The sequence below is a fragment of the Octopus sinensis genome, linkage group LG4 (genome assembly GCF_006345805.1).
Source record: "Octopus sinensis linkage group LG4, ASM634580v1, whole genome shotgun sequence".
Lineage (NCBI taxonomy): Eukaryota > Metazoa > Mollusca > Cephalopoda > Octopoda > Octopodidae > Octopus > Octopus sinensis.
In genome coordinates, this window is record NC_043000.1 from 104,700,919 (window position 1) to 104,713,418 (window position 12,500).

The following is a 12,500-nucleotide window of genomic DNA, read 5'->3' on the forward strand; positions in this document are numbered from 1 at the left end:
GTTGTTGCTATTGCTGTTGTTGACACTAGTAATTATTAACATTGTCGTCGTCGTTATCATTGTTGTTGACACACTTGTTGCTATTGACACTATACTCGTTGACTCTTTTGTTGTGATTAACATTATAGTTGCTAACACTCCTGTCGATACTACTGTTATTGTTGGCACTGTAATTGTTGTTAGCACAGTGGTTGCATTGTTGATATTGTCATTGTTGTTAAGGCGGCGAGCTGGCAGAAACGTTAGCATGCCGGGCAAAATGCTTAGCGGGTATTTCGTCTGTCTTTACGTTCTGAGTTCAAATTCAGCCGAGGTCGACTTTGCCTTTCATCCTTTCGGGGTCGATAAATTAAGTACCAGTTACGTACTGGGGTCGATCTAATCGACTGGGCCCCTCCCCCCAAATTTCGGGCCTTGTGATTAGAGTAGAGAAGATACTGTCATTGTTGTTAAGGCGGTGTGCTGGCAGAAACGTTAGCACGCCGGGCAAAATGCTTAGCGGGTATTTCGTCTGTCTCTACATTCTGAGTTCAAATTCCGCCGAAGTCGACTTTACCATTCATCCTTTCGGGGTCGATAAATTAAGTACCAGTTGAGTACTGGGGTCGATCTAATCGACTGGACCCCAAAATTCCCGGCCTTGTGCCTATAGTAGAAAAGGGTATTGCCATTGTTGTTGTTTGATGGCAGCTACTGTTGAAGCCGTAGTTATTGCTGTTGACACCGTAGTTGTTGTTGTGAGTTGTTGGCACGTTACACTCGTTGTTGACTCTTGTTGATGTTGACACTGTCATTTGTTGTTATTGACTCTAAGAGTTATTGTTGTTTTTGTCATTGCCGTTATTGATTCTGTTGTTGACATTTTAGTTGTTGTTGTTGATGTTGACTAGTTTATGGAAATAGTTGTTGTTGACAGTATCGTTGTTGGGACTGTAGTTGTCCCTTAACACCGCAGTTGTTGACATGATAGTTGTTGTTATTGTTGTTGACACCATAGTTGTTGCAACTCTGGGTGTTGTTTTTTAATGTTGTTGTTTACCTTTACTTCCCAGCTGTTTTCCATGCAACTCATACTACTACCACTGTTCCAATACACCTCCTACAACTATTCTAATGCCCCTCCTACCACTACTACTGTTGCTCAGCATTTCGTTGTTGTTGTTGCTGTTGTTGTTGTTGTTGTGGTGGTGGTGGTAGTAGCAATGGAGGTAGTGGAAGTGGCAGTAGTAACAGTATCGGTCGAGGCTGTGATGGTAGTGACTGTAGTGGAAGTACTGGTGGTAGAGACAGTGGCAGTGGTGGCAGTGTTGATAGAAGTGATTGTGGTAGTAATGATGGTAGTGGTAATACATGTGGTGGTAGGAATTTGTACCAGTTGTGATGTTGGTGTGAATGATTGTAGCGGTATAGCGGTAGTGGTCGCTGTTGTGGTCGTGGGGCAAACTAGTAGTAGTAGTAGTAGTAGTTGTTGTTGTTGTGGTGGTGGTGGTGGTTGTGATCATAGTTGTAGTAATGCTAGTGGTGGTTGAAATAGGGACGGTAGCGGTGGCCGTGTGCAGGTGATAGTGGTGGTGGTGGTAGTAGTAGTGGTGGTGGTAGTGGTGGTGGTGGTGGTGGTGGTGGTGGTGGTGGTGGTGGTGGCGGCGGTGGAGACCGTGAGGTTTCTACCAGTGGAGTCAGTGAGCGCTGGCGATATTAGTGGCGGTTGTGGTGCTGGTGGTGGTTGTAGTTGTAGCGACGGTGCTTCTTGTTGTCGTTGTTGTTGTTGGTAATGGTGGTGGTGCATTCACTGATTCAATAAATACTTTTGCACCTATCAACCGCCGCCGCTCCTCTAATAACAGCTGCATCTGTTGTTGTAGCTGTTGTTGCAGCTGTTACCATTATCACTCTACTTAGTGTAATTACAACCACTGCTACCATACTTGTGTATGTGCAATTGAAGAATTTGCAACTGCCACTGCTGCATTTCCGCCGTTAATGCAACTTGCACTGTTATCATTGCATCTTCTGATGTTTTTGTTATTATTATTATTGTTCAACTGGTACTTATTTTATAGACCCTGAAAGGATGAAAAGAGGTCAACCATGGCCCTTTCATCCTTTTGGAGGCCAATAAAACAAGTACGTATTTCTTTACTACCCACAAGGGGCTAAACATAGAGTGGACAAACAAGGACAGACAAAGGGATTAAGTCGATTACATCGACCCCAGTGCGCAACTGGTACTTATTTAATCGACCCCGAAAGGATGAAAGGCAAAGTCGACCTCGGCGGTATTTGAACTCACAACGTAACGGCAGACGAAATACCGCGAAGCATTTCGCCCGGCGTGCTAACGATTCTGCCAGCTCGCCGCCTGAGGTCAATAAAATAAGTACTGGTGAGCAACTGGATCGATGCAATCGACAAGCCCCTTCCAACAGAATGACCGGTCTTGTGCCTGTAATTGAAAGGATTATTATTATTATTGTTGGTGGCAATCGCTACTATTGCATATATTCAAGAAGACGTGTTGTTATTGTTGAAAGTATTGCCTTTCCTTTATTGTTGTCGCTTTTGTCTTGTTGATGGTTTTTTTTTGCTTGCTCTTTTTCCATCCCAGATCAACTCTGGTGAGCTGATCTATGATCGAAGATCAAAGGTATCCTGTCCTCTTTTTGTTTTTTAAACATAAAAAACCCAGATTAACGTTATCAAATGTTTTCCTTTTTTTTTTTTCTTAAACGGTAGCATGTTGTTTGAAGGAGATTGACTACGATTCCTAGCAGGTAGAGTGACCACGTAGATGATGTTGTTGCTGTTAAGCCTCGCTACCAGAAATGCAGCTTCTATTAGCAAAACATTTCTCAGACAAAAGTACCCGTATTAATCCTAGTTACCTTGTCTCTGTTATATCATTGTGTCTTAGGCCCAAATTTATCATTATCATTGTTATTATTATTATTATTATTATTATTATTATTATTATTATTATTATTATTATTATTATTATTATCATTATTATTATCATTATTATCATCATCATTATTATTATTATTATTATTATTATTATTATTATTATTATTATTATTATTATTATTATTATTATTATTATTATCTTTTAGTCAAGGAAGAAGGCGATGCCCATGTCTCATTACAAGGCCTCCAAGATTATTGGGACGGATAGAGGAGGAAGGATATTTTCAACTCAAAGACATGACACGAATGTTTGTAATAGAGTAAACTCTGCTAAAGTTACGCTAAATGTATCCAAGTACCAGATGATGGCACTAAACTGGCAATAGATTAAGTCTACTATTCAAGCAGGAGGGATTTAAGCTAAAAACGTAACATGTTGCTGTGCTGTCTGTATTTGTTATTGTCGTTGTTTCGCCCCAGATCATTCGTGATCGTACATGTCTATCAACGATCAAAAGCGTTTCAGCCGTGACTATATCTGTTAGATCTCCAAATCTAACAGACATGTTCGAAAGTACTCCAGCCATGAGCGTTTCGACTTTTACCTTGTGACAGTGTGTTCAAGAGCATACAATGCAATTTGTACTTCTTTTCTAAGACAACGGAGTGTGATTCGAGGGCAATTTTGACTGCTATTTGTATCAGCTAAGTGATTACGTACAAAGTCCCACACATCACTTTGATCCAGATGCGTTTAACCTTTGTAAAACTAATTGCTATCAATGCAGCCGTCTCTACTCTTGTTTACTTGTTCCTCTCATTAAACAGTCTCATCGTAATAGTATTGTTTAACCTTGCTGGCTGACAATCCTGTTATCTGCTACGACAACAACCCTCTATTTTTGATGTAGAGTTTGACTTTGAACCACAAACATTCATTTACCATCATTTTATCTAGTTACGCTCATTGCGTGTTAACATGAACGATTCAATTACATATCCACAGGAGTTGTTTCACTAATCAGGATGTATGGAAAAATGTGCTTTCAATTTCTTTGTAACATTTGGTCATCTTACTTTCACTCGTAGACGAGGTAAAAGTAATTTATGAGTTAAAGAAAAAATAATAACATTACAGAATCTTCACAGGAAAATGTGTTTACGAATGTGCATGCGTGTATATGTGCGTGAGTGTGTACACATATATACAAATCTTCACTTGCAGTCACGTGGTTCTGGGTTCGATCTCACAGCGTATCTTTTTTCGACGGTGCCATGTGCCTTTTGTGTGGATTTTTATGAACAGAAACCGTGCTGAAAAACCATCACACACACACACACACACACACACACACACACACACACACACACACACACACACACACACACACACACACACACACTCACTCACTCACTCACTCACACACACAGCGTACACACAGCGTATATATATATAAGGCGAGCTAGCAGAATCGTTAGCACGCTGGGCGAAATGCTTAGCAGTATTTCGTCTGTCACTACATTCTGAGTTCAAATTCCGCCGAGGTCGACTTTGCCTTTCATCCTTTCGGGGTCGATTAAATAAGTACCAGTTACACACTGGAGTCGATGTAATCGACTTAATCCCTTTGTCTGTCCTTGTTTGTCCCCTCTATGTTTAGCCCCCTGTGGGCAATAAAGATATATATATATATATATATGTGTGTGTGTGTGTGTGTGTGTGTGTGTGTGTGTGTGTGGTGTGTGTGTGTGTGTGTGTGTATGTATATATATATGTTCTCTTCTGTTTTTAATCATTTAAATTCTTCCTTTGATGTAGGCAATCGTTTCTAACAAAAACAACGTTGCATTTTAAACTCGAGGGAAGTCTTGTATACTTTTACTGTTCCACTTACATATTGTATCTATAACGTGCAAGCTAGTTGATTGATTTTCTCTGAAAATCCAAACATATCCAGATTGTCACTTAGGCATTTACTTACAAAACCAAGTGAACCAATTACTATTTGTATAAATGAGAATTTATTATCTGGATACAGAAGCTGGAAGTTTCGAAGCAGTTGTCCATATTTATCCTCTTACTCTTTGATTTTCAAAGAGATATTCTCACCAGTAGGACAGCAGATCTCCATGACGGTACATACTTTTACTTGTCTGTCTCTAACAACAGTTTCCGGCCTTTTATGCTTACACTTGACAGATATTTTGATGGGAAAGATCTACTAGTACTCCTTTTGTTGATGCTTGTGAATGTATTCAATAACAGAGGCACTATATATTTATTCCAATATAATCATTTTGCCGAATGAGATTGTATATTGTTTTTGAGACAACGCTGTGTCGCATTGGGAAGTAATCACATGTGTGATGTCTGCCATAGAAGTACAACATAATCAACATTTTCGGTTGCATCTTGGAGCTCCAAGGGTTTCAATGTCTCTTATGCTTATTTGGTATTTCGTTGCAGAATCTTGAATTGCAAATGCGCATCCTTTGAAATGTGACATAGCGTTCACAATTCTAAGAGAGGCTGCGCTTCATGTCGATATTACTGTCTTCTTCAAGTCTTTGAGAAACATGTACACGCATAATCCTTTTTTCTTTGGTACGCTGAGCGTTTCACATCTAGGCCTTCTTTGAGGTATGCTAGTCCGGCTGTTTTGGACTCGTATGGGAGATCATCAGAAAAAGAATGCTTCCTGAGGAGCTTGTTGCCGATATGTTGGATATTGTTCTTTTCACTTTTTAGCTCTACGTTAATGTATTTATTTTGCTGTTGCTGTTTAACAAGTGCTGTCTGAGAAAGACTATATGACATTCGAAGGCTGTCTGCAGTGATCTCAAGCCTCTAGTTTCTTCAGCTCTTCTTACGAAGAGCCTGTCGTTGTATGTATATAAGCAAATATGGGAGGTCAGTTAGGAGAGAAAACAAGTAAAAGGAGTGAGTGTTTTCGAAAAAGTACGCATTTTTCATGCAGAATTTAAGCGGCCTGCCCAAAAACACACCGTTGGTGTAGTGAATGAGGGAAGCTTGGTTTGCATTATCTGTGGATATGTAGGCTCATCAAGGGCTGGGTTAATTAGTCGTCAGTAGAGCCAAGAGTGTAAAATATAAATTTGTCGGAGTGTACAACATTTTTGATAATCAGTGATGGTTTTCCACGGCCACGAGAGGACAGCCATTATATATGTATGTGTATGTGTCTATGTATATATGTATGTTGTATGTATGTGCGTAAGTTTGTATGTAGGTGTGCGTGTGTATGTGTTATTGTATAGATGTACAAACGAAAGAAAAGAGCGCGCACTACATCGTATAAAGTTTATATGCATTTGAGTTAACGATTTGTTGCAGGACCATATTACTTCAAGTTTTTACAGAAGTCAGAAACACATTTTCAATCGATTGAATTACTGCTTTTGAGCGACAAAGCTTTTACAGCTTCTAGGTAAGGTTGATTATCATTGGATGATAAGCAAAACTCATTCTTGTTAGCCAATGCTAATGCGTTTTACCTCGAAGCCGTAAAAGCCTCGTTACTCAGAAGTAGGAATCCGAACAATCAGGAGTGCTTGTCTCACTTTGAAAATTTCAATAATGTGTGTGTGTGCGTGTGCGCGCGCGCGCGCGTGGTGTGTGTGTGTGTGTGTGTGTGTGTGTGTGTGTGTGTGTGTGTGTGTGCGCGCGTGTGTTTGTCTCTCTCTTTCTGTCTGTCTGTCTGTCTTCTGTCATTCTGTCTTCTGTCTGTCTGTCTCTCTCTCTCTCTCTCTCTCTCTCTCTCTCTCTCTCTCTCTCTCTCTCTCTCTCTCTCTCTCTCTCTCTCTCTCTTATATATATATATATTTCTGTCCCTGTTTCGTATACATTCGATCCTTCTTCCAAGAAATCTAATGCTCGTAGCTTAGTTTTTCCTTGGGGCTGGCCGGATTGGAGCGATCTCAAGATTAATCAGCCGAAATTGCTAGGATGATCCGGTTCTTGACTGAAGATTGAAGGCTTCGAATGTCCCGTCCGTGTTTTTTGTATCGTCTTCTAAATGTTTTACGTTCTTGTCTCAGTTTGTATTTTTCTACATATAATATATATGTATATACTTGGAAATGGATGCGTGGCGTTCGATCATATAAAAATATAAATAATATATAAATATATGCATATATACGTACATATATGTACATACCTACATATATATGTGTTTATATGTATGCATATATGAGTACAGAACATCAAAACAACGTTGAACACAATGAGAAACAAAAACATAAAACAAAAACATAGAAACGAACTTTTTTTCAAAGAACGAAAAAAAACAGAGAAACAAGACATACAACACAAGGAATATTCACCTTCTTCAGTTGTCCCTGTTTTCATCTACTCCGCGTATACGTATGTGTGTGTATATACATACATTTACATAAACCTTCGTGCGCGCATGCACACACTCACACATACACACACTGACACACACACACACACACACACACACACACACACACACACACACACACACACACACACACACACACACACACACACACACACACACACACACGAATAAAGAAAAATATAGGGTACTCTTTAAATTTTTAAAAAAGAACACCATTATTTCAGCAACGAAAAGACAAATACTCTGTTTTAGGCCTTTAGAATTGGCTACTGTAGCTTATTCGATGAGGATTAAAATATTTTATATGATTTCTCGAAATCTCGATGATTTACTGCTAACAATTTCAGGTAAAAATCCATTGATATGATTTTGATTTTAAAGATATATTACTGCCAACTTTGTAAAAGCAAAATCTACGATTAATAAGAAAAAAACTTTGAAAAATATAGTTAGTACTGAAGTTGTGTATAATTGAAGCTTTGACAATTCATTCCAGAACATATCTATAAGAAAGTAAATGAACTACAGAAAATAGTTGTGAAATAAATGTAATATAATGGTTTCAAATTTTGCCCCAAGGGCAGCGATTTGGGTGGGGGGATGAATCAATTACATTGACCTTAGTATTCAACTGGTACTTATTTTATCGACTCCGAAAGGATGAAAGTTAAAGTCAACCTCAGCGGAATTTGAACTCAGAACGTAGTGACAGGCGAAATACCTATTTCTTTACTATCCACAAGGGGCTAAACACAGAGAGGACAAACAAGGACAGACAAACGGATCAAGTCGATTATATCGATCCCCAGTGCGTAACTGGTACTTATTTAATCGACCCCGAAAGGATGAAAGGCAAAGTCGACCTCGGCGGAATTTGAACTCAGAACGTAGCGACTGGCGAAATACCGCTAAGCATTTAATCCAGCGCGCCAACGATTCTTATTTCTTTATTGCCCACAAGGGGCTAAACATAAAGGGAACAAATAAGGACAGACAAAGGGATTAAGTCGATTACATCGATCCCAGTGCGTAACTGGTACTTAATTTATCGACCCCGAAAGGATGAAAGGCAAAGTCGACCTCGGTGGAATTTGAACTCAGAAAGTAACGGCAGACGAAATATCGCTAAGCCTTTCGCCCGGCGTGGTAACGTTTCTGCCAGCTCACCTCGTAAATGTAATGTAATAATGAAACTCGTATTTACGGAGGAAAAAAATTACTCAATGAATATCATTGTTAAACGTGTGATCTAAAATCTACCCCACACTAAGAATGAGACTCAAAGAATAATTAAATAAATATATATACAACAGGATTTAAGAAATGTATTATCTATCAAAAGAAAACTAATATATTGGATGTATCATAAAAAGAGGTACCAAAAGAACGTATTTCGCTATATAGAAACTAAAATGTAAAGAAGGTGCTTTCGACAAAATAACTGATGTTGTAATACATATCTCTTATTATAAAAGGCAGATTTTATCTGCCTCCCTTTGTATCTTATAGAAATCTACAATATAGGATTTCTTCAATTACAATTTACCTAGCATTTTTAAGAGTAGAATGCATCGGGTCATGCCAGGTCCAGTTTTTAAAATTTAAACTCCAATTAAGCAAAATTTACAGAAAACTCACATTCTGGTGTGTATGTCAAATGCTTTTCTTAGTCTGGTTTACAGCACACGCAAACGCACACACACAGTGTGCTACGAATAAAGTGAAAGTAATTCAGTGTGTTGACAGGTAGACAATAGAATGCGGTGACGATGGCGATGTAATATTTGTTTCTGTCTATGACGCTGATAGATACATGAGTAAAATGTATGGGAAGCTAAGACATAAGAGTGAGTGAAAATGTTCTTGGAAGAGAGTAAATAGCAAGAGAGAGTGATTTGAGGAAGACTTTACATTAAATAACCGTAGTGGCTTGTGTTAGTAATAAAGTAAACATACACTCATACATACATACATACATACATACATACATACACACACACACATACACACACACATACATACATACACACACATACATACATACACACATACATACATACATATACATACATACATACATATACATACATACACACACACACACATACACACACACACAGTATTGAAGCTTGAGAACAATCAGATACATTTGCAACACATCTGTTGAAAATATTATTGTTCACACACATACATATACATATATACATACAGACAGACAGACAGATAGACACACACACACACACATGATCCAGCATGGCCACAACCTCAAGGCTGAAACATATAAAAGAATAACAGAATATAAATGTGTGCATGTGTGTGAGAGAGAGAGAGTGTGTGTATATGTATGTATGTATGTATATATATATAATAATGCGGTTTTTTCAACAGCTTGAACTAAATGTCAGAGGGGAATGGGATAAACTACTTATATTAACTTGCTATAAAAGCAGGTAGTAATTTTATCTTGTCCTTATTCATAGTGCAAGTTTTGAAGAGTGCATTTCGATTTTAACAGCTATTTTTTTCAAAGCTATGTTGGAAGTAACAAAGGAGCATATTTGGCATATTTTGCTTTATGAGTTCAATAAAGACAACAACGCAACGGAAAGTACAAGAAATATTAATGCAGTATATGGGGATTGGACAATAAGCGTAAGGCAGTGTCAATGGTGGTTCCAGAAATTCTGAGCCATAAACTACAGCCTAGAAGACGAGCCTCATCCTGAAAGATCTGTAGAACTCGACAAGGACATCCTGAAAACCCTGGTGGAACAAAATCTCATCGTAACTGTTGAGGAACTAGCAGAGAAGCTTGGATTTGGTCATTCAACCATTCATTGAGACCTGTGTGCTATCGGAAAAGTCAGCAAATTGGGTCAATGGGTTCCTCACGAACTTCCCGAGTCTAATTGCATGCAGAGAGTGAATGTATGCTTTTCTTTGCTGTCACATCTCACCACTACTGCGCTATGTATATCTATATATATAAAACTGTAGTTGTGTGAGTGTCTGTCCCCTTCGATTTAGATTCCTAACTACTCCCACATTTTGCGGTGCAGTTTAACCAAATTCGGGTAGCTTATAGTCGTGATTCATATCGAGCCCGTCTGAGTATTAGCGCGCGTCTACGATGAGTCTACGATTTTAAAAATAATTTAACATAATTTTTTATTCCATTTTAATGCATAATTTTTCGTGTGTCGATGGCGGCGGAGTTGGCGTCCACGCTCACACCTGCACCTGTGGGGAAGGGAGTGTAAGGAAATCAACGTCGTAATGCGTTGTCAAGGAGACCAGCGTTCTTTTAGAACAACGACTTCATGGCTTGAAGACACCAAAACAGAAATGGCTAAGAAAGCGTCTACATGAGTCTACAATTTAAAAAAAAATTTACCATCGTTTTTTTTCCATTTTAATGCATTTTTTCGCTATTATATAAGGGAAGTAACTCTCTAAAAATGTCTACGATGAGTCAACGATTTAAAAAAAAATTTACCATCATGTTTTTTCCATTTTTAATGCATTTTTTGCTATTTTTCGGCTATAACTCTCTAAAAATGCTTATATAGTTATTTCCCTTACAAACCCGAGCAACGCCGGGCGATACTGCTAGTAATGTTATAAAAATTCAGTTAATGTTATAAAATTCAGTGTAATGTCAATACTCACACTACAAAACATAATACACATTAGTACATCAACACGTTTAAAAACAGAAAGAAAAGTTTTAAAAAAGCATTATAAAAATATATGAATATATAGTTCAAATATACGAAAAAAAAAAGAAAAAGAAAGTTATGATTGCGTCTATTATATATACAGAGGCCTTGATCTATATCTACATAAAAAATATAGAACATCAAAGCATCTCTATTCATAGATGTATTTACAATTCAAAGAAGTAATTCATACCAACTATGGCGATATCAACCAAAATCATTCCATACTAACTTGTATTCTCCATTTTGAGAATATGATATATTTTTTACTACTATAAGAAAAATATTCACGTATAATTTAAAATGTAAAAGCAAGCGTGTTCGTAAAGGACCCCACGAAACTCTTAATTATTAAAATAATCGAAACATCACAGAAATTTATAAAATAGTCAAAATATGAAAGTATGCCGATTGATATAAAACCTGGTGTATATAAATATATACATTGGACTGTCCATAAAGGCTCAGACATCTCACTGTGTGAATGCAAGACCAAAGAGATTTACATACATATTTCACCCTTCTCTACTATCATTGCTCAAAACATGATAGGCTTTGCTGTACATTGCTATGATGCTAAACACCAGATTCTATAAAATGCTTTGGAGATCTCCGCACCCTAGCAGAGCACGGATACCACTCTTATAAGAAACGAAACATGAAAATGCGGAACCATCATAGCTAATGGGAAACAGAGATTCCAGGCACGGGGTGTTGAAACGCATTTTAAAAGAGGAAGCAGAAACTGTTCAGTCTCATCTCACTTAGGAGAAATTTTATTATCTAACAATTTTATTTGCTCTATGAATGTAACATGAGAAAAAATAGGCTTGTCTTCGTCTTAGATTACTATTGTTATTCCATTTACATCTATGCTTTTATAGTAAGGAATATCAAATCAACCTTAGTACTTGACTGGTACTATATTTATAATCGACTCCGGCAAATGTATGAAATGTCAGGTTGATGATAACTGTAGAAGACATGTTGGGAAACATTACTTTTCAGAATGATGAGATGAGAGAAATTCTGATATTAAAATGAACTTGGATGATAGCGTATCCAATCAATCAGCGAAGCAACCAATCAGTCAACCACTCAGAAATACTGTTAGCGAACACATGTATCTCCCATGATGGAATCAAATTATTTTCTTACAATCTGCCAACTTCAAATATACTGTAAGAAAATAGACATCGTCTTACAATATCAATTCATTTCAGATATTCTTACGTAGAAGTAAATCAAAGCTTCTCACAGAATACTGACATATTGAGTGACTGAAATTATGTTGGAACACATGTATTAAAACGAAAGATCTGGAGCCCGTAAAAAGTGAAATTTGTTTTGGTACAACTACAAGCTTCTGTATATGTATAAACATAGTTTCGTGCATGGCACTTATCAAAGTCTTGGCCCCTAAGTCACTATGTAACTTCTGTTAATCACCAGCCAAAAATAAAAAGTATGTATATATTCTAATATATTGAGT